The sequence below is a fragment of the Apis laboriosa genome, unplaced genomic scaffold (genome assembly GCF_014066325.1).
Source record: "Apis laboriosa isolate Shangri-la unplaced genomic scaffold, ASM1406632v1 scaffold54_cov153, whole genome shotgun sequence".
In the NCBI taxonomy this organism is placed as follows: domain Eukaryota; kingdom Metazoa; phylum Arthropoda; class Insecta; order Hymenoptera; family Apidae; genus Apis; species Apis laboriosa.
This window is the reverse complement of record NW_025223693.1, coordinates 610193-633195: the sequence shown is the minus strand read 5'-3', so window position 1 is coordinate 633195 and position 23003 is coordinate 610193. Positions and strand designations below refer to the sequence as shown.

At 32.6% G+C, this 23003-nt stretch overlaps 1 long non-coding RNA gene across 1 annotated transcript; it reads left to right on the top strand.

The window, feature by feature from the left end:
• Positions 1 to 14452: 14452 nt before the first annotated feature.
• On the top strand, positions 14453 to 17218 carry LOC122717642. The gene is made up of 2 exons (XR_006347237.1): positions 14453 to 14787; positions 16954 to 17218. It is a non-coding gene; the product is annotated as an uncharacterized LOC122717642 (long non-coding RNA).
• Positions 17219 to 23003: the final 5785 nt, after the last annotated feature.

Below are 23003 nucleotides of genomic sequence, written 5' to 3'. Positions count from 1 at the left end.
TCTTGACGATCGCATAATCGATTCGAGGCGACGAGAAATAATGAACATCTCTCGCGTGGCGCGAGTTTCAAGGATAGGGAAAAGAAGTGGTAGTTAGAACAGGTGAACGAACATGTTGATGGGGAAAGCGGAGGTTGATGAGATGCAGCATTGTGCGAAATAATCGTGATTGGATACAGATATTGATCGGCGATATTCGAAGATTGAGAAACGTATTAAATGTTTCATAATTTAAAATATTTAATTATTTATTAATATATTATATTTTAATATATTTTAATATAATATTTTTGTATTAAATATTATATTTTAATATAATATTTTAATATATTATACTATTTAAATACTATTCGATCTTCTATTATTTAAACTATCGTGTAATTGGAAAGAATTCATTAGGCATTGTATTGTTTACAAATTTGAAGTATTATTATACATGAATTTCTATGAAATGAACGAAAAATAAATAAACATAGGAAGATAGATAGATAATAAGAAAATCCTATTATGTAAACAATAACGTTATACGAATTGTTCGCTCTCTGCCAGGTTTGTATATTTTCGTATATTTCGTATATATTATGAATATTTATTAACTCGATCATATTTGAAAAGAATTGGCGAGGATATAGGATGAAATTTATTCAAATTTAGGAAGAAATAAATTAAGTAGAATATTGGAATACTTTGACTCAAATGTTACGATTAGTGCGATTATTTTTATGGAATCTTCGAACCTGTCCATAATATGATATTTATGATAGTTATTATAATCATATAAGGACAAACTAAGTAAATGATCAAATCGACGATGTTAATTAAACAAATCAAAATCAAAATCTAATAGAATTTACATTTTAATAGAGTTTGTAGAATATTTCGATTAACCTTTGCTGTTCTTCGATTTTGAAATCAATGATTTTGAAATTCGATCGATACATAATAAAATGTTATATATTAAAAATATATAATATATGTAATGTAATATTGTGCAATAATACAAATAATATCGTGTATTATAACTGTTTCCACATTACGCGCAAAATTCTTCAAAATCGACTAGTTTTCCTATCTCGTGTAATTTGTGAGAACGTTATCCAATTTTATTATGGATATTGCGAAAACGTGAATTCGTTCCAGGTATGGAGTTTCCATTCGATAAAAGGTCGCGATTAAATCCGAGCAGAAATGGAGGCGTGCATTACGAGTTGCAACAGGTTCGAGCTATTGAGAAAGGAATTCCAAATTTTCGAGAGGATCCTTATTACGTTACGAAATGAGCCAAGCTTCTGGGAACGATGGACATCTGCCTTGGTCGATCGATGATCGTTCGTATTTATGAAATCTCTTGACCTCATCGAATTTAATCGGTTAAAATTTGCTGATCACTACTCTCGCGATCATGTCAAACTTTCTCTAATTTCACGAATATGAATTTTTATAATGATCGACAAAAATTGTCATTTTGCTTGTGAAAAGTGAAATTTATAAGCAGTCTGTGGTAAGTAGTTCGATATAATGATACTTTTATTTCATTCTCGTAGAAAATATTCGTCTTTTCTACTTGTGATACGTTTTCTGCTGATAATCATTTTACAAATTTTCCAAATTTATATGCTACTGATACATCAAAATTTTAATTATGTTTATTTTAATAAATTCTATATAAATTAAATTATAATTTAATATTTTTTTTTCTTTTATTCAATAATATAATTACAGTATACTTTAAAAACAAATTAAAATTGTACCATCACTACAAAGATTAATTAATTGTAATATTAACTTAATTTCACTATATCCATTATATTTCATTAAAGATAATAAATTTGATATTTAATAACTCTGTATATTCTTATATTTACTTTTGTTCAAGACACAAAGGAAGAAGCTTACACATCTACAACTACACACTATCATTATCACCTCTAATCAAAAGAACATTTGATCACTCCTCTATCTCTCCAGCATCTACCATCATCAAAATCCAAACTCGCCCAGATCATATCATGTACAACTCGTACATTGCTCGATAATATCACGGCTAAATATCAACATACGTAACTCCACCTCGTAATCACACCCGTGTCCACTATCATTATCACGATTCCATCATTAAACTCAGAATCAGAATTCGTAAAACACCCATTAATCAATCTTAACGTGAAATCCACCGGATCCTCCACATCTCCACGAATATATATCCTCGAAATTAAACCAAAATGAAACCGATACCAGTTCTCTCCACCTTGGAGATGGCCGAAACCGGAGAAAAACTGCTTTATAAATCTACCGTGTCACCGTCATTTACAACGATCGGGCAACGCGTTAACTTCTGCGGGAGGGATCAATATTCAGAGGAGGCGAAGAATTTTCTCCGAAATTTCACCTCGGCCATTCCGGAGGAGGGGGCAATTATCGATGTCGCGTCCCATCCGCGTCCGTTAATTACACAGTTGGGATCGCGGTGCCCAATTACACGACGTAATTGCACGACACGGTCGCGACACACCATCCTCGCCGTTTCGTGAATATTCCTGGAGGGCGAGGAAGGTCCCGTTTCCAGAGAGATTTCAGGCTAACGGGACGTGAGCTCGCGGCAGATAATGACCGGCGGTTGATAAGATCGATATTATTACGACGGAGATGGAGACACGGATGGAAGTACGCGGGTGAGGACACGCGTGAAAGTACGCAGATACGCTCGATGGGTTGTATTACGAAAGAGGAGGTGCGTGTGGTGTAGCTGGCTCGTGAAACTGTAACGTTAATCATTCTGGAAAGGATCCAGATTCTTTACGGGCTTAGAAACGTCAACGTGATCCAGATTCTTGACAGGGGAACGTTGGGGAGAGGATTTTTCACGGCTTGGTCTGTTGCGTTATTCAGGTTGCTCGTTTGAATCCATTAATGGATTCTTTTTTCTTGGCTTAGAGTTTCGAGAGTGGAGAGTAAAGTATTAGATTCGGTGTATGGAAGTTGGAATTTTGTTAGTCGATTCTAAGAGGAAATTTCTGTCGGTCGAATAAAATGAATTTTCTTTGATGATTAATAAAGTATGGAATGTTGAGTGAGATATAAGGTTTATTTTATTCCAAAATATTGAATTTTCTTCGATAATGGCCTTGGATAAGTCTTGTTTAAAAATCGAAATTGAAACAAAAATAATTTGCCTCTTTTGATAGTCGAAAGTTTATAATTTGAGTAAATTGGTACAAATGAAAAATGCATAAATAAATTATTCATAACAAATCCCTTTAATAACATTTCTCTTGTTCCATCGAATTTTACAACTCCATCGAAATTCAGGATTCCTGAATAATTCGTACAATTCAATTTTTCTTTCTCTTTTGGTATAAAACAGTAAAAAAACAATCTTAATTACCTCCTCTAAAAACGTCGCGCTAATTTCAGGCCGCGATAAATTTCAACTTGACTTTCCCTCGAAAATTCATTCGGTCTCATTCAATTTTCTCCTTTTAAATCGAGATTACTTACGAGAACGAACGCGTCGATCGCAACAGTCGATAAGGGTAATTTATTATTTAAGAAGAGTGAGAGAGAGAGAGAGAGAGAAAGAGAAGTATCGCAGATCTCGCGATCCCTGGAGCGATTTCGTTTTTTCGATTTCCAATTTCTCATAATCGCCCACTGACACGCTCGAATGAAGTCATACATACGCTTATCCGTCTTGTATCGAACGATCGATCGGTGCCACGGTTCTCACAGTACGCCACGGGATCCCATTAGATCGGATATTTCATGTAACGTTCTGGCTTCCGCGCTGATGTAAATGTGTACGCGCGTGTTAGTGGAAAATGTGAGGTATGCGATGGAATTAGTTCAGAGAGCAATTTAGATAGGAAAAAAAGTATTTTTTCTTGTTATAAAATTAAATAATATATGTTTTTCATTGAACGAAATACATCAAATTTCATAATTGGAATAAAAGCATTGAAAGATGTTAAAAGTAGATGTAAAGAAGTATGAGTTTATAAAGATATAAAGTATGTGTATGAGGCAAGTATCTTTTGTGATTTTAAAATTAATTTAATACAAGTGTATCTTTTTGCATTGAAAATTATTTTTTAACAAAATGTCAGTTAACATAATATTAACAGAAAAAGAATTTTTCATATAGATATACGTAGAAAATCAGGTGTATTTTCAAGTATTTATTTAGATTTGTTTTAAGGCTTAAGAGGATTAAAATATTTTAAATTCAATATACACTTTTTGATTCGATGTCAAAAGAGGTATTGCAAGGATCTTGTTTAAAATTTAATGCATGGATTAATTGATTGAATGGAATGAAATAAATTGTCTTATTAAAATTTTTTTAATATCAGTTTAACATATACTTAAAGCAAAATTACGTCAACTTATCACTATCACTTTGAAAAATTTCTCTTCTTTTTACTCTAAGGAATTTATGAAGTTAAAATAGTAAGTGATATTTCAATATTATACATGATCAGTGATCTTTGAGAAATTGGAAATGTACAACTTCAGCTGCATACATAATGAATGATTTGTTTAATATAATGGTCTATGTCTTCGTTATAAATTTTTTCTCTCTCTGTAATTTATTACAATAATAAATTCAAGGGATTAAGGTTATTTATTATGTAATACTAATTTTTTTGGTGCAAAATTATGAAAGGTTTTAATCTTTTTATAAAATATTCTTATCGAGTTATTATGAAAATATACATACCTGTATCAATTAAGAGAATGATCAATGTTAGTTGCATGCATAATTGAAAGATCAAAAGTAAAAAAATCAAAAATTTATATACAATTTATAAGTTTAAAAATAAACTTATAATAAATAATTTATAAGTTTGAAAATTTTATTATGAGCCTCCAATTTTTTTCTATACTTTACAATATTTTTAAAATAATTTGTAAAGTATTTTTTAATCTCATCCATATTTATTAATTATTTACTGAATTTAAATATGTAATATTTACAATCAGTTTATTATCACTATTCCATTATATCTAATTTCTATCATTAAAATACAATATCAATAAAATACAACCACACACTACACAAGTAAACCAGCTTCTCTCCCGCTATCTCTTATCTCACGGTAACATCAGGAAATCCCATAAAAATTCGTCCACATCTGCATCTCATCACTGGCAAAAGACTTTAATTCACCCAAAACAACCAAACATTACCACTCCACGCCGCATCAGAGGCTTTAACTTCGCACGCAATTTCGAAAAAGAAATTCCTCCCGACCAGATAATAAACTCCCCATTTTTGCGACCGTCTTGGGAAAAACTCATCGTGCAATAATTCCCGCTTTCAGAAACAAACCGTACTCATCTTCTCTCTCTTTCCTTCTCCCTTCATCGTCAATTAAACCGTCCCAGGAGAAAACCGAGGGACCTGATTTCGCCCACCCACGCGTAGGACGCGTAGAAAGTTCCCCAGTTTCGTGTCCCCACCCCCTGTTCCACATGTGCGAAGGGGGGAGGGGAAGGGGCGGAGAGAAAAATATCGTCTGGATACGTTGGCCGGACGCAAATCAGCCCTCCGCTGTCGCAACGTCCACCGTTGAATTCATATTTTTTAATTAGCCCGACTTATGGCCGGCATCTCGTCCCATATAAGAGGCACTGCATCATCCGGTTCCCTCCGTGGCTAAATATCCGTTCCCTTTTTTCCTACCTGTAAACGTGGCGCTCCGGGACCCGTTTTCTGCTCGGCTCGGCCGCGTTCCATCCGCCGGCCGAGGCTGAATCTGAAATTCCACGAGCGCGGCCGACGATAAATCAACGACAAATAGAAACGTCCGTCGTGCCTCGTGTTCATTTCGTTCGGGGGAGGGGGAGGGGGCTTCTTGCGAGCCCTCGATTATCCGCTCGAGATGAAATTTATCGGCGATCGCGACCTCGAAACGATCGGTTAACATCGATTGCGTAACCCTTTCCACGGGGATATTGTGTACTTTTTCTTTCGAAGGTTCGCTTTTTATATAGGGATTTGTTTGGAATCTAGAGCAGTTAGCAGTATGGATTTCTTTTTCATTCATTGTTTCATCTTTGATATCGAAACGTGATACTTTAATTATTAAGTAATTAAATATGCGTGTATATTTTTTTCAAATATTGCTAGAAATATCTTTATATCGAGAAGAATATTTTCCTCAATCTTTATGAGAGTAATTAGGGTCTTCTTAAGGAGTCATATAATAATTAAATTCGAGATTCTTTTTTGATGCTTCGTTTTTAAAATTAATTAATAAATATAAGTGTCATAATAGTCTGTCGTATTATCTTTGACTCATTGAATGATAATTTACGAAATGAAAATCAAACTATCGTACTTTGTAATGAGTCAATGATCATAATTATCTATTTTTTTTTTTTTTGATTTAAAGGTTATTTGACAATAAAATTAACGAATATTCAATATAATATTCAATAAATATCGAGCGCATATTTAAATAATCATAATAACCAAATTAAATTCATTCCATACAGAAGTTCATTGATCCGTGGGGCACAATAATACACGTCCCGCTTTTTAATATCCGTATCAGAGATCCCCATATATTTTCGTTGGCGGAATGTCAATGCAGCCTGACCGAATAGCTGGTCTGTGGCTCGTTTATTACACCTTAAACCGGCCGAGCGACGTGGCCCGGGTTCGTTAATCGGGCTCCACGAATGGAAAGATTCGACGATTATATTCGAATATACGATTGTATCGGGACACTTGTCCCGGTCGAATGGGATTCTAACTTGTAACTGCGGTTTTATGATGTCCACGGCGAGCAACGCTATCGTACGTTTGTTCAGCGGGATATTCAGCGGGATACGGGAAAAAATAACCGGCCGCTATTTCAAACGACGATCCATTTTCGACTAATTAAAGGGGGCGACCGTCTTAATCGCGCGTGTATATTTCGTTTTGGAATACTTAAGGGTTGTAAAGAGACGATAGGAGCATGTTCGAACAGTATTTAGATAGATTTTATTATGCGAGTGATGGTAGTTAATTGATATTAAATGTGTAGATAATATATGTTGATTGTACAGTGATCATGTTAATTAAAATAAGAAATAATTATGAATTATTCTATAACATTTCGATTTCTGGGAATATTATAACTTTGGCTCGTAAGTGTTAAGGAAAGGTTATATGGATTAAGATCATAAAGTTAATTTGTTTTCTTAATATTCGTTATCAAGAAGCGAGGACGAAGTACAGAATGTTTCCATTAACGGGTAATAGCGCAAATAAGATGAAAGCATATCTGCAAAGATTGCAGAAACGAATAGCCGTCATAACAATTAAATATAACAGACCGTCTTTTAATACCTCGTTTTAACAAGACAGATACATTACAGTTCGTTAATGACGATAAGTTATCTTTAAACCACGAATATTGCTGTGAAAACTAAGAAATAAAAGAAATAAAAGAATAATATTTCCTTTTATTTCTTCGTATACGTATGTCTCTGCACTTGTAAGGTGATACATTAGAGCAAACAGTGAATTTATTATTATATACACAATTTCTAAAAATAAATCTGATTTTCTCAAAATGTATAAAATACAAAAGTATACTCTAGAATTTCATTTCTAAAATAATATATTGACTGTAAAAATAATCCAATTCCATTTCTCTATACTATAATAAACTGTAATAGTCATATCCCATATAGCAGATTTATTAAATAGTTTCAACAACTCCATAAAAATTTTATTCTCCAAACATCTAGTCCACATTTTCCAACGATATTCAAAGTATATAAACGAATATAAATGATATACTTAGTTAAAAATCAACTTCACTTGTTCTACGATCAACTATTCAACCATTCCATTTAAGAATTCTCCATATATTCTCCACATACAATTTCCAACATATACAAGGTATAGATATAAAGGATATATCGATGCTAAAAGCAACTCTTTACTCACTTTCTATAGCGAACAGATTTATTATTAGAATACATAACCTCAACTTCTTCCTCCTGCTACTACTCACAATTCTCACACATTGAAAGATTTACTATACCTATATAGAGACCCTAAGTACATCCACGATTCACGAAAAAGTATTCATTTTTTTCAGGTACTTCTCCATCATCATAGCTCCACTTATTCCGGAACATTGATCGGCGGACGATTTTTAACGACGCTCGAACTTGGCGCGACGTTAAGTGCTCGCGAGCGATAAGCGGCCATCCTTTCGCGTTTACGAGGGCTATTAAAAAAACGAGGCTCGGTGTTTCGAAACAGTGGGGTGCAACGCGGCGTCGGTACGCCTGAACGTGGCGACGCGGAGCTGAAAGGGCCCACTCCTCGCGATTGAGACGACTCCGCTCCTCGACCTACTAAGGGGGTTGTTTACGAGGCCATATAGCCGCTGATATTTACAATGATGTCGGTGGAGGCCCGTTTAAAATCATTGCGCCTCGAGCACGGACTCCCCACCGGCTTTACGCCCGACACGCATCTCTCTTTTCCCCTCCGCTCCGGAGAGCTATACACCTTACGAACGTAAATATCGTGCCGCGAATCGAGATTTAATTTTCGTTGTGGTGAGAGGGGAGCGACTCGGTTCGAACGACGATGTTTATTTTTCGTTTCGTATTCCGAAATTCCTCGATCATGATTGGACGGCTTGGAGGGGTATTTAAGGGGACGAGTAGTTGGTATTTTGCAGCTGGTTGGATTCGTTTGTTGGGATCGTGATGGAGATTCATGGGATTGTTACACTTTTATGGTATGTGGTATGGGGAAGGAAATTTGAATTTATCTCTTGGAAGAATTCCAATTTATTTTGAAAGTTTTCTTTAAGCGTAGTATCTTGACTTGCTTTTGTGATTAACATTTGGTATTGAATAATTTTAAGCAATACTCTTAAGAGTCTCTTCTATTAATGAAATTCAAAGTAGAACGATTATATACAGATAGATTGCATTTTTATCTTTATTAATAAGATTGAGAAATAGTTTGTAAAGTATGGTCCTTTTTTAGCAATATAAATTTCTCATTATATATAATTTCTATATTTATACACATAAATATCATTCGAATCATAATAGATTAATATACCTTTTCTGAAATACAATTTTCAATATAACTTTGAAAATTTTATATAAAAAGGACACATGTTTATGTGATTAATTAATATCATGGAAGAGAACATTTTTTTTTTAACAACAGTATAGTTAACAACTTTGTAACGTGTTAAAATAATAAAAATTCACGTAAATATCAATGTTCCTTTTCACAAGGTAAACAACAAGCGGAACACGGAGCCAATTAAAAGTTTCAAGCAACGAGTTACCTCGGCGAAAGCAACACAGGCGCGACAAACGAGCTCTGCTTATGATTCGAGGCAGACGTGTACTGACCAGACAACCCCGTGGAACGAATTGTCTGGAAAAGGGCACGCAGAAGATCGGTGCTCTTGATCGGTCCGCGCGCTTTGATCCCGCTTCGCTAAGCCTCCTCTTGCTGTGACGCGCGCGAACCGACAAAAAATCGGCAAGAAACTTCCGCCTGCACTTAATGGCGGCACTCCAGGTTTACTGGGAATCAAACGTCACCAGATCCTTTATCGATCAACTTGCCTCGATCGTGTGTTTTGTTTCGAGATCTTGGTACTAATTTTTTACGATTCGTGGTATAAAGGATCGTTACACAAAGGTGGAACACGATCCTTCGTAAAAATCTGCAATTTCTCTGATTCTTCGTTTAAAAAAAATTCATATCGTATCATCATTTATATCGAAAACTCTGAGAAATTATTCTGATGTTTTAATTTTCTTGAGAATTATTTTGATTTCAATTAAGAAAATTTGTTACACAAAATTTGTTATAAAAAATCGAAACATGTACAAAAATTGCCAAATATTCAATAATACATTAATAAGTCAAGAAACTTGGCATAAAATATGATCAGCAATCATGAAAACTTCTCTCCGCGTATTCTTCACAAAGGCTCGAAGGATCAAAACGTAATTTCATGCAGAGAAATCAGCGATCCGTAGTTCAGAAAGGAAAGAGAGAGAAAGAGGCGGAAGAGGAAGCTCAGTCAGAGTGATGTACGTACCGAGTACCCATGGCTGTATCTCGTGTCGTGAGGGCAAGAACGAGAGGGTTGCACGCGATTCGAGCACGAAAAAGAGAAAAGAGGAGAGACGGTGGGTGAGAGCGTGCACAGATTCAGAGAACGAGGGGAGCGGATAAGAATGTAGCTCGAACTGGCGACATAACGGGTAGCAATGTAACCAGATCACGACGACCGAGCTCGCCGGTGGATGTACAAGGGAGAAAGGGGGTTATAAAGAGGCGCACGTTGCACGAAGAGGTAGAAACGCATCCGAGACACGGCGCCTGTATTACGATTATTAACAATTACAATTGATTTGCCGTTGTTCCGTGGAGCACGTAATGGTATTCAGATTTATTCAAATCAGCATAGGGAGGATTCTATCTTCCTTTATATGGAAGTTGCTTTAAGTGGTTTCATTTGAATAGATAAATAATGTGTAGAATTAGTGTGCTGCCCAGCTTTTTAGAAAATGGGAATTTTTGTTGGGTTAATATGGAACACGAAGTATTAACTCTCGAATTATAAATATAATCAGTCTAAATTTATTGATTTAATTTTATCTTATCCGAACAATTTCTTTTGGTAGCCTTATATCATCGTATACGTAGAAATTATATTAGATTATAAAAAATATATTATATAAATGATTCATCCCATTCCCTCTCATTTTCATTATGACGCGTGAGATTAAAATAACAACTTTCATTAAATACATAATTTGATCTAGTCGACTAAAAAAAAAATGCAATTAAAATTTATGACGCTACAAATCATATTCAATTTTCCTTTCGAACATAAGCAAATTAATCACGATTGCACAATTTACCAAACAATCGCGAATAATTCAACACCCTATCACCAGAGAGGAGAAAAAAATCTCAATCAACATTCCAAACTCACCATTTTCCCCGTGGCAGTATTCCCCACGGCCACGCATCACAAAAATCTCTCCCCCAGAAAGTCTCCACTTCTCGAGTCAACTCTTCTTTCGCAACTTTACGATTTCCTCCATAAACAAGCCTTCCAATTACAAAATTGCGCATATACATATATATCGAGCTCTCGAGCGTGTGGGTGGCGTTGGTGCGCCGAACAGGAAGTCGCGAGTAGCGGCATTGCAGATGAGGGATCTACCTGCGAGGATCCAACGAGAAAATCCTCTCGAAGGTGTCGCGGCACCGTTTCGATCGTGGCTTATTAATTTGCATACGCATTTTTTCGTAAGCCACCTTCGCCACGCTACTCCCTATATGGACCACCGTGTGCATCCAATATCCAATCGGGATCTCAAGCTTCCCGATTCTGTAACCTCGTTGGGATACATCGAAATATACTTTGTATACCGGCGATACAATCTGAGAGGACTGATTCCGTGTAATGATCCGGCGTGCCACGAGCCGGAAACCTCTTCTGCTTTCTCTTTCGCTGCCGGGTAAGGACACTGACTTTTCATCGTTCGAGTCTTCTCCGATGGGCTCGTTGATAAGCATCCGGGGATTGCTCTTTAGATATCTGACGCTTTTTATTTTTCTTTTATTTTTTCTTATTTTTTTCTTCATTTTTTTTTTTTTTTCAGTTTGGCATACGTGCACTCTGAATGAATTTGGGCCACGCGGGTTTGGTAAGGTTTCGCGATAACACGGAAGAGATAAATTATCCGCCGCGTTCCTTGGCGATGATTGCCGAGAAATTATGATCTTCGTTAGTTAATAGCGTAGATTTCTCTGTTGGCCGGGGTTTTCACGGTTTATGATTTTAATTAATCGAGCATTGGAGGATGATTTGGCGAACTTTGTGAGATGGGCGAGAAGAGATAAATGCTTTTTACGCTTGTTGGATAACTAGTGATTCTCTTCTAGGATAATCCTTTTATTACGAGAATTATATATATATGCATAGTTTTTATTATTTGGATAATTTTTATTTGTTCATTTATTTTTATTTTTGATTTATTTTATATTGGAAAAAATAAAAAAAATTGACGGTTCTGGCACGATCGAAACTCGAATGATCCTACAATGGCCGAAACGTGTTTTTCTTTTCACGATTTTTACGATTCGAGGGAACATACTCGACTACATTTTTTCCATTGGATGTTCCCGATAGATCGTAAAGATAAGGATAAAAAACAGGTGGAGTTTTTACGATTTCGTGCTCCTCTTCGTCCCAATTTCAGATTCCATCTGCGATGATGTTAAGCAAAAATAACTTTGATTTGATCATCAATCGAATCACTCGTAAAAAAAAAAAAATACAAAAAATGATGGTGTCTTATTTATTTAATTTAGTATAAAATATTTTGATAGAGTATGATTCACAATATTAACAATATAATAAATATTCATAGATAAATATCTATAAAACAGGAGGTAACATTGATTATTTTATAAAAAAGTGTCTCTGTAAATATTAATATTTGCATATAAGCATACAAAAATTTATATTTCTCTTGATACAAGTAATATACAGATTCGAAGAAAGTAGATGTTTCTAAATAAGAAACTAATGCAAATAAATATAAACGCTTCTATAATCATTGTCGTTATAAATTTAAAGAAATTTATAATTTATTTCAACATAAATAATATATTAATTTAAAACTTTTGAAAAGAAAAGAAAAGAAATTTTCTTCTTTTCATTTCATTTTCTTCTTTCTAAAGAAGAGTGAAAATTTCACATCGTATAAATGTTTAAATGTTTCCATAATTATTCATCTAAATATTTCATTTAAAATATAAATAATAACTTCACTCAATACAAATAATAATTTACATGATAAATTTAAACAAAACTTTCCATTACAGAAATAAATTCATAATAATTAGAATAGATTAGAAAAAATTAAAAAAAATCTCGAAAAAGAAATAAAAATAAAAATAAAATATCAAAAAATTAAATATAAATTTCCATAATAATCTTTATATAATTATTGTCATTTATATCTAAATTTCAAATAAAAAATACTTCAATGTAAATAATATACAGAATTTATTTAAAAATTATTATAACGAATTAATATTCAGAGAAATGCAACTTTCCAGAAATTTATTTACAGGAACGAATTTTAATAATCGGAACAGATTCTTGAAAAGGAAGTTTGATGGGACACAGGGACACAGAGAAGTCCGGATCTTTTCCTTGTGGCCAAAAAGGCGAATTGCGGTTAACGCTCGGTGTAGCGGCCATAATTTATCGCTACCATTTAAAGCGCTATATAATAATACGCTGACGTACGACTATTCGTTAAGGTCTCAGCGCGGCACCGTAACAAACGCGAGGGAATGGGGGCGAAACTCGGTGGAAAGCTGCGGATGCTTAAGGAACGAAGATCTTATAAAGTACAGGCACGTATGCATGATAATTACCGGGGAAAGTTATTCAGCAAGATGATCGTTTTGAAAAGATCTCCAAGCTTGTTTTCAGAGATTCTCTTCTCACGATCCTCCCCTTTCAACACAATAAAATATTCTATATCCAATTGAATATAGAGTAATTAAAATTTTTTAAAATTTTTTCGTACAATTTTTATAGATGATATTTTAATCATCGAGAAGACAATTAATCTTTTAACGTAACATTAATACATTATTTTCATGCAGCTCTTTGATTACAGCGATTTGGAAATAACGACTGGAAGAAACTATATCTTTAATTTCACAGTAAGATGAATATTTATATCGAAAACAATCGAGATATATTTTAAGATATCGATAACTATTTTCTCCAAAATCCATAAATTAATATTTTAAATCACTTAGACGAATCATTACACATGAAAAATCCTTGTATGAAAAGTCTTCTTTCCATCAAATCATTAAAGATAACACCATTAACAACCTTAATATCCATTCAAATCTGAAAAAAAATCTCCTGATTCCACATCATGGGATGCCAAGCCAATTACATTTTCTCTTTTCGCGTTCCCGAATGCATCCCATTAAATGTTGCAACATAAAGGCAATCGTTGGGTATCAATGCACGAGAGACCCGTTACTCCATAACCATGAATTCACACGAAGTTCACCGCACTTCCGCGAATTCGACTGCTCCAGCCGCCCTATCACGGCCATCTCGGCTTCGCGTGTACTTCACCTTCCTCGCCGCGGGGCGCAAGCCGAGCCGCTCGATAGTGGCTCGTGTATCTGGCAAACGCGTCGACTCGATGACTCATTAATGAAGCTTGTGCATCGCGTATTGCGGCATGCACCGCTCGCGCGCCTCTACACACGTTGCACACCGCTTCAGACACCTACACGAGGCGAGTGATAGAGCGTGCACGCGGGCGCGTTGGATCGTTCGTAAGACGGACACGTTCGCAGGCCGGTTGTGCACCTTTTGTACGTGGCGGCGGTGATTGGACAGCGGATATACGAGACGATCGTGGGTAGATCGATGCATTTTGCCGCTCATTGCTTTCCGATCGAGCGGCTACCGGAGGTAAGTAGATCGTGTCTCGATGTTTTCAAGCGTCGCGCCACTGTCGGACGCGCACGCGTGGAACGAGGATTATTCCATGATCGGGGGAGTGGGTAATCGGTGCTATCGTGATTGTGTCGACGATCCTCGCCTTTGATGGGTTCGTTCAGCGCAACTTTGATCCAGATTCGATCTCCTCAGAGAGCTCGGAGGTGCGAGCTCGTCTGTGCGGGCGTTGAAGTCTCTACAGGGTACCGAATGAGTTTAACGCTGATGTGATGTAAGTAGTGTTTAATAATTGGTAATAATATTTTAAAAGTCCATTTAGTGTATCTAAGTTTTGAAATAAAATTAAATTTATTAATTTATTAATTTATTAAATTAGAATAGTAAAATGAAGAATTTATTGAAGAGAATATTGTTGAAAATTGAATAAGGGAATGCTTGAACAGTTGCTGGTAATAATATAATTAAATTTATTATATTTTTTTAATCCAGTATAAAAACTTAAAAATTTTTTAAATGAAAAAATCTTTGGAAAATTCAAAACGCAAAAATTAACGTTAAATAATTATTTTCTTTTAAAAATAACCTCGATTTTTGAAAAGAAATAATTTAATTTAATCGTTAATGAAAGGTTTTTATTTTGATTAAATATTTATACGTAGATTTTTAAAATTTGTAAGTATTCTCAGATTGAAATCAGTCTACAAGAATCAAGCATTTTGGAAATATTGGAGTAGATTATTACATCTTATACATAGTATATACTAAACTCTTATGAAATTGTTTTTTATTGAATTTGATTTGTATTTATAAATATATATTTATCACGCTTTTAATTGGATAATTTATTATTTAGTTAAATGAGAAGATCAATAGGAAAAATGGAATAAATAATGAAACTTATAATTTGTAAAAATTGTGGAAAAAAAGTGACTATCATTTTTAAGCTATCGTAATGTAACTGCATACCATTTTTTCTCTGCATTCCTACATTTTATTAAAACAACATCAATATGGAATGATATCTTCATACGTCGCAAAAGATCAATGATACTCTTGAAAGAATAAAAAAAAAAAAAAAAAAAAAGAAGGAAGAGGATGGAATCGAATTACATTAAAGATGGTTGATCGCATATTTTGCACACCTTTAACTGGTTTGACAACGAATTGTATATGCAAATCCATATCGATGACATCGAGTGATTATGCAAATTTTTCATACTACAATATTGCTGCTGTAGCATATCATTCATTTGTTCGCGTATTCTTTTATTCTTTTTTCTTAATCTCTTGATTTTAATAAATATAGATATTATGCATACTGGATGAATATTTAAGAATTGAAAAATAAATCGAAAATTATTCGATTGCGAAAGATCAATGAGATTCGATATTTACAAGAAATTTTTTCAATATTAAGAAATCATAATTTTTTTTTTACAATATCTCTATGTTTGATAATTTTATTAACAGTAAGTATTTTTTAAATTTAAAATTTTTAAAAGCTGCTGAATTTCAAATCATTTCATATAATGAATTACTTAGAAATATTTTGTGATTTCATTTATGTCTATTTTACATTTTATTTAGGACATAGGTAATGGATTAAAAAATTCAAAGAAAAAGATCCAAATAAATTTAAAAGATATATTATAGTGTTTTCTTAGATTTGAAAACATAAAAAATGTATTAAGGTATTAAAACAGATTTCAACTAAGAAAGAAATCTTTCACAAGAACACTATAGTCAATAAAATGTATCTTTCAATACATTTACATCCAAACTAGTTTTATTTCCATTTTCTAAACTGAATCTAGAATTTTAAAAAAATTTTTATCTAACTAATCGAGCAATTAATCTCATAAATATTAGTAAACGTGAATTCTATATAATAATAATAAATTTCTAATAGCAATATTATGTTTCACTAGATTATAAAAGAGATTTCGTTCGTTCGAATATTTATAATATTTATAATATTTTAAAAATTTTTAATGTCTGTATAAATATATATAAATAGATTTATTATAAACTTTCACGATATTTCAAAAGTAAAGCAATACAAATTTATTATTTCATACATAAACATGATGCTATTATATATGCATATTCAATTAATTAAATTACATGTTAAAAAAGATAAGGTTTAATGAAAATTTTAATTCTAAAAAATTCAATTGAATAAAAATTGAAAAAGAATAATTAATTTAATTATTCTTATTTAAATTTTTAAATAAGAGTAAGTATTTAAATAAATAAGAATTATATATTTTTCAATGCATAAGTAAAAACAAAATTATTATTCTCTATAAAAACCTATCAAACTATGTATAATTTATAACTACATATAATTTATTAATTTAACAAATATTCAATTATATTTAATTATCTCCTAATAATTTTTTTGACATATATAATCAAATTCTTTTTTTTTTTTCAGATAATTCCACAATATATTGACTGATGCATTACAGAATATGATTATATTTAAAAAAAATAAAGTTGAGTCTAAGTTTTTTATGAGTTCACCTACGAAGGCACCAGAATGTAATCCTTTCGACTTTTATTCGGAGCACTTTTTAATATTATGAAGAATACTATAACTATATTCAAGCCCAAATATAATTGAATTAATTGTTAATTAGAAAATATGTAACTTTTGTAAAATTGTAAATTATATTCAATAAATGTTATTTTTCAATAAATAAATGAGTTTTTTTATTTAAAAAACATTTATTCCTAAACCTATATTCCTTTCAATCTTTTAGATTTAAGTAAATTAGGTATAGAAGTATTAAATATAAAAAAGTAAGTATATATTTAAGTATATATTTAAGTATATATTATATTATATTATAAGTAAGCCAAAATGTAATTAAATCAATTGTTAATTAAAAAAATATGTCACATCATTTATAAATTATATTCAATAAACGTAATTTTTCAATAAATGAGTTTTTTATTTAAAAAACATTTCCAAACCTATATTCCTTCCAGTCCTTTAGATTTAAGTAAAATGTTAAAAAATGATTATTGAAAACATAAAAAATTTGGAGGGTAAGTATATGAAAGGTAAGTATAAGGTAAGTATAATTTCCTTTTTGAAATGTATTTTATTGTTAAAAAGTTTCTTTACAAACATTGGTCTATTTATTTACATTTTCAATGTTTATTTACATTCTCGGTTTGTTTATTTACATTTCCAATGTTTATTTACAAAAATTTTCGAAAATTTAAAGCTTTGGCGTCAAAATTTTGGTTCGTTTATAAACATTGGTCTGTTTATTTACATTTTAAATGTTTATTTACATTCTCGGTTTGTTTATTTACGTTTCCAATGTTTATTTACATAAATTTTCGAAAATTTAAAGCTCTGGCGTCAAAATTTTGGTTCGTTTACAAACATTGGTCTGTTTATTTACATTTTCAATGTTTATTTACATTCTCGGTTTGTTTATTTACGTTGCCAATGTTTATTTACATAAATTTTTGGTTTGTTTATAAACATTGGTTTGTTTATTTACATTTTCAATGTTTATTTACATTCTCGGTTTGTTTATTTACATTTCCAATGTTTATTTACAAAAATTTTCGAAAATTTTAAAAATTATTTGTAAAATACTTACCTTTACTTACCTTTTATTACTTACCTTTTATTACTTACCTTTTTACAGCTACTTAATTAAGTTTTTCAACAGTTTACTTAATTCTAAAGGGTTAAGGAATATCGGAACAAAGGAATATACAGGATAAAGGAATATGGATAATAGGAGCATAGGAACATAGGATGATTCAGAATTAAGGAATATGAATAATAAAAGCATAGGAACATAGGAATATACAGGATTAAAAAATATGAATAATAGGAATATAGGAACACAGGAAAATTCAGGATGGAAAAATATAGATAATAGGAGTATAGGAAGACAGGAATATACAGGATGGAGAAATAAGGATAAAAGGAGTATATTTCTTATACATACCTTTTTGGAACTATTGTTTTCAGCGATTAATTATTTTTCAACAATTTTTTAACTCTAGAAATACTTACCTCTATTTATTATTCATTTACTTCCGTTTTTTTATAGCTAATGTCCTTTCTGGCACTGAAAATTTGTTAAAAATACAAAATATTAGAAACAATTACTATTTAGATATTTATCATATTATTAATACAATACCTTCTCATTTTGGAATACTCATTTTGGCATTTTGGTATTAATTATTACTTCTTTTATCTAAATCGAAAAGAATATTTTTGATAATTTTTGGAAATGAACTCAATTTCTTGGAATTTGCAGAAATTAGGGAAATAATTTCAAAATACTAAAAATTTCCAAGTTTCCTATTTTTATTCTAACTCAAATGCAAGATCTTTGGCTAGACTTGGTTTTTCTTCCAATGCTTGCACTTGGAGAAAAATGGATACTGAGAGGAGGTTCAAGGGATCAATCGTGGCGTTGGAGGGCGAGTTCCAAGGATTGGTTCTCGCGGGGTCCAATCGCAAGCGCGTGGGGATTAGGATCATCACGTTCGTTTCTCCGATCCATTTATATTTTCAGTATGTTCTTTATCATTTTTTAAATTTTTTTAAAAATCCAAGTATCCTTATTATGTGGAATATCTCGATTGTTTCTAATAACTGATTGTATAATATAATATGCAATCAGTATAATATGCAATGAGTATTCGAATAGTATTACCTGCTGTAACACACTTGTTTTTGGAAATATTAAAAATATTTCAAAAAAAGATTGAATGGTTTCATAAGAGGTATATCCGTTTGCTATTTACTTTCTTAAATACAGAAACGTAGAGGATTTTTAAACGTGAATTTTTTTTTTTAAATAGAAGCATACACTTTTCAATACTCCAGTAGATGTATCTTGGCACTCTCTGTAAAAAAGTACTAGGGCGTACATAGGGAAAAACGTATAGTTTACAAGATAATTAAATTTCTTTAAATATCTCTTAAACTAATGATTTTTTATTATATATGGCTTAAAACTTTTTTCTAGAGAATATCGCGATACATCGATTGATGCATTAAAAATTGTACCATTGCATTTAAAGAAATGAAATTGACGTTGATAATTTTTTTATGAGTCCACCTACGAAAAAACTGAGGCCATCAGGATATAGTCCTTTCGAAGCCATTCAACTTTTATTCGAAGCATTTTTTAATATTTTGAATAATAAACGAGATATCTGAGAAGAAAGAATAAGATCGAAATTCCCTGAGCGATAGAAAAATTTTTGTCCAAAAAGTCGACTTTGTATTAGGAGAACATGATACGATAGGAGGTCGATCGAAAAATTTTTCCAAGAAATGACGTCAAATTCTCGGAATTTCTAAAATTCTTGGAAATGACGTCAAATTCTCGGAATCTCTAAAATTCTTGGAACTGACGTCAAGTTCTTGGAAATTTCCGAATGGTCGGAGGAACAAAACTTTTGCCCAAAAAGTCGACTTTGTATTAGGAGAACATGATACGATAGGAGGTCGATCGAAAAATTTTTCCAAGAAATGACGTCGAATTCTCGGAATCCCTAAAATTCTTGGAAATTTCCGAATGCTCGAACAATAGAACGAAACTTTTGATCAAAAATTCGATTTTCTATTAGGAGAACATAATTCAAAAGGAGCTTTTTCACATTTATCATATACATACTGTTCTCCTACTTACTTTTTTACCATTCCTGTTATCGTATCCATTTTTTTGGAGGTTTAGAGCATTGTTTTTCCCAATTAATACATAAATTTAAATATCTACTGCTCGTGCACTTACCTTCTGCCATTTTTGATGCGACTTTTATCATTTTCTTTAACTTTTTAAGCATTCAAGGATATTTTGAGCACTTTATTCTTATTATTCGCAATGTCTCGATTGTTTTTAATAACCGATTGCATAATATATTACAGCGGATGTTCGAATAGTTTTGGTTGATGTACCACGCTTGCTTTTGGAAATACTAAAAAATGTTTCAGACAAAAGTTGAATGATTTGGAATGGGGAACGTCCTTTTGTTGTCTATTTTTTTATACATAGAAGCGTAGAGGATTTATAAACGTGAATGTTGTTTCTTTAAATAGTAGCATACACTTTTCAATACTCCAGTAGATGTATCTTGGCACTCTCTGTAAAAAAATACTAGGGCGTACGTAGGGAAAAACGTATAGTTTAGAAGATAATTAAATTTCTTTAAATATCTCTTAAACTAATGGTTTTTTATTATATATGGCTTAAACCTTTTTTCTAGAGAATACAGCGATACATCAATTGATGCATTAAAAATTGTATCATTGTATTTAAAGAAATGAAATTGACGTTGATAACTTTTTTATGAGTCCACCTACGAAAAAACTTACGTCATCAGAATATAGTCTTTTCGAAGCCATTCAACTTTTATTCGAAGCATTTTTTAATATTTTGAATAATAAACGAGATATCCGAGAAGAAAGAAGAATAAGATCGAAATTCCCTGAGCGATAGAAAAATTTTTGTCCAAAAAGTCGACTTTGTATTAGGAGAACATGATACGATAGGAGGTCGATCGAAAAATTTTTCCAAGAAATGACGTCAAATTCTCGGAATCTCTAAAATTCTTGGAAATGACATCAAATTCTCGGAATCTCTAAAATTCTTGGAAATGACGTCAAATTCTTGGAAATTTCCAAATATTCGGACGAGCGAAACTTTTGGCCAAAAATTCGATTTTGTATTAGGAGAACATGATACGATAGGAGGTCGATCGAAAAATTTTTCCAAGAAATGATGTCAAATTCTCAGAATTTCTAAAATTCTTGAAAATGATGTCGAATTCTCGGAATTTCTGAAATTCTTGGAAATGACGTCAAATTCTTGGAAATTTCCAAATATTCGAACGAGCAAAACTTTTGGCCAAAAATTCGATTTTGTATTAGGAGAACATGATATGATAAGAGGTCGATCGAAAAATTTTTCCAAGAAATGACGTCAAATTCTCAGAATTTTTAAAATTCTTGGAAATGACGTCAAATTCTCGGAATCTCTGAAATTCTTGAAAATGACGTCAAATTCTTGGAAATTTCCGAGTTCTCGCACAATAGAACGAAACTTTTGCCCAAAAATTCGATTTTGTATTAGGTGATTATAATGTAATTGGAGGTCGATCGAAAAACTTTTCCTAGTATTTTAACAGTTTTTGAAAGTATTCTCTTTTAATTTCTCTTTTAATTTGTTATTTTTTTCCTATTTTACATTACGTGATCGAAATATTTGTCCTATTTCACTTTGTATGAATGTTATATATTTTATTAGAATTGTTTCCATATTTATCATTTATTTGCTGTTTCTATGTTTAATTTTTTAGCGTTTTTTTACTGCTACCATTTTTTTGAAGTTTAAAAAATTTTTTTTTCGTAATTTACATATATCTGAATCTTCACTTTTTCTTTACTTACCTTATGCTATGAATACCAATATGCTATGAATTTTATGCTGCCATTTTTGATGCGTCTTTGGCCTTCTTTTTAATTTTTTAATTCATAGATTTTAATTTGAAACCAAGAATACAAAAGTCAATAAATAATTAATATATTAATTGCATGTAAAATCTTTATTCCAAAATAATCAATATATGATTAATTAGTTCTGCCAAAGATATTAGAATACCTTTTAACGCCGTGGTTCTCCGTCTGGTTCTTCCTTGCCGCCGTTCGTTCAATCGATGTTATATATTTATTCTAATATAAAAAAACTGAAAAATAAAATCATCCTACAATAATGAAACAACGTTAATTTCTTTTTTTCATTTTCTTTATTGTATATATTTCACAAATTACAACCTATTACAATTAAACATTACACATTACGTTACAATATTACAGAAAAAAACTCAAATCTTCCAAAAAACTTCCAAATTCCAAATTCTTCCCCCTTCTTTATTCTTTGGGAGACACTTAACCGATGTTGTTCATCGTTCGTCACCGGCGACGACACTGCGGCCCGTGATGCCCTTATCCGGGAGAAAAAATACTTTCTCCGGTCACGCGGGATCACTGGAGGCTCCTTCCCCCTCCCCACCTCGTTCTCGCACCCGGGGGCCCCGCTCGTGGTTTCGGGGCCGCGACAAATTGGAAATTACCCTTCCGCGCGCGCACGGTCGCCTCGATTGAGATTAATTGATTTTTTTCGTGGGGCCATTTCGCTCGCCATTTTCGGCGCGATCGAGATCGTGAGAACCGTGACGGGCCGATAGAACGCCTCCGGGGCGAAGAAGCGTCGAGATGGAAAGCCGGGCCGAAACTGCTCGAAACGACGCTTGGCCTTGCGTCACACGAGATATATACCGTGCTCGTGTCGATGATCGCGATAAGATGGTGGGCGATGATGGTCGAATGGGGGGCAGGGGGGTAGAGAAAATAAAGAAAAGAAGAAAAGGGGGCCAATTGGTCCCGGCGACGTTCTCCTTGTAATTGTTGCTTCGCCGAAATTGGACCCCTGTCCA